This window comes from Octodon degus, unplaced genomic scaffold (assembly GCF_000260255.1).
Source record: "Octodon degus isolate 3935 unplaced genomic scaffold, OctDeg1.0 scaffold00770, whole genome shotgun sequence".
In the NCBI taxonomy this organism is placed as follows: Eukaryota; Metazoa; Chordata; class Mammalia; order Rodentia; family Octodontidae; genus Octodon; species Octodon degus.
The window spans coordinates 20,100-21,819 of record NW_004525346.1 but is presented as its reverse complement, the minus strand read 5'-3'; positions in this window follow the sequence as shown (position 1 = coordinate 21,819).

Here is a 1,720-nt window from a genome sequence, read left to right as displayed (position 1 = left end):
TTTTTTTTTCTTTACAATAAGTTTTGGACAATTTCATTTTTGTGTTTCTTGGTATGATTTTATTTAAATTTCTTGTGCAAGAGGTTCATTTTTCTTGGAAATGTGGTATTATAAATTGAACTAAATTCATAAATTTTAAATCTTTACATACTTATTGCCTACTACTTTCTACTTTGAGAATTCTAATCATATGAATATAAGTTTCTTGGTTTTGACACAGTGAACTGTTATGACTGATCTGTAAATTCTTTCTTCATTTTTATTTTGGACAATTTTTATTGTTATATTCATTTATGTTTGTAAATAATTTATTTTCAATTTGCAATCTATTAAAAAATTACAATTAAAAAAATCACTTAAAAAAAGCACACCCTTTGCAGACAATAATCAGTAGCACTCAGATCTCAACCTGGCTAAAATACATTTGGCACAGTAAAATGTACATGTTAGCTATACTAAGATGTCAATGAAGGGCTGGCCAGATAGCTCAGTGAACTAAAGCTCCTGCTTAGGCAGAACGCAGTGGCTGAGGTTTGATCCCCAGCTTACCATGCTGGACCCACCCCCAGGGTACGCTGAGATGGTGGTTGAGACTGGGCATGGTGGCACGCACCCATAATCCCAGCACTGGGAGGCTGAAAACAGGAGAATCACTATGATTCTGATCTACATAGTAAAACCTTGTAGACACCGTAGACCCTGTTCAAAATACAGGAGAAAAAAAATTAATTCTAGTCATTAAGCTATTTTTTTTCTTTTTTGGTGGCAAGCTCAGCCCACCCTGGGGGCAGGGCTGGAGCAGCATGTGGTACCAGGGACCAAACCACAGTCCCTATAGATTACCTAAATTTGCCTAAGCAGGAGCATTAGACTGCTGAGTTATTTTGCCAGCCCAATTAGACTATTAATATGGCTAAAAATAAAAGGCGGTTACACAGCTCCTTTATGACACATTGTATGCTTTTTTAAAACAATATGTTATTCTACTATTTGTTGGGTTTTTTGTTTGTTTGTTTTGTTTTTGTTTTTGTTTTGCGGAAGTGGGGATTGAACTCAGGCCCTTGCACTTGCCTGAGAAACGCTTATTCCACTGAGCCATCTCCCCAGCCCCAAAAAGACAGAAGTGTTTTTTGCTTGTTTGTTTGTTTTTTGCTCCAAATGCCTTCAGGGCAGGTTTGGCTGGCTTGAGTTGTGGGGATCGAACCACAGCAACCTGAGCCGGACTGCTTTGTTGAAGCGGCCTTATTCTGCTATTTGATCAATTGTATTTGAATACAATTTTAGATGTACCACATATGGTTTTCTTATAAATTCTTTATTGTCTTTTAGGAATATAAATGCATGATTTCCTTAATAAGAAATATATGAAACTTGAAATGTGAATCAAGCAAAAAGCCTGAGATCTTTTAATTTTTGTTTTTCATTGAAAAAATAATTGTACTACTGATTTCTATTAATTCATTGAAAGAAATAACTTCTTAGTGCTTTTGTTGTATGAACAATTTTGCATGCCTACATCCAGTAATCTGAGCAACTACTCTGAAGATAATAATATGCAACATGATACCCATCTTTAAATTTTCTGTCATCTTGTTTTGAAATTCTGTATTGTTTTTATTGAATATTTCTCACTTATTAAAATAATAATAAGAGGGACTGGGGAGATAGCACAGTAGAATAAGCACTTTCCTGGCAAATGCAAGGGCCTGAGTTCAATCCC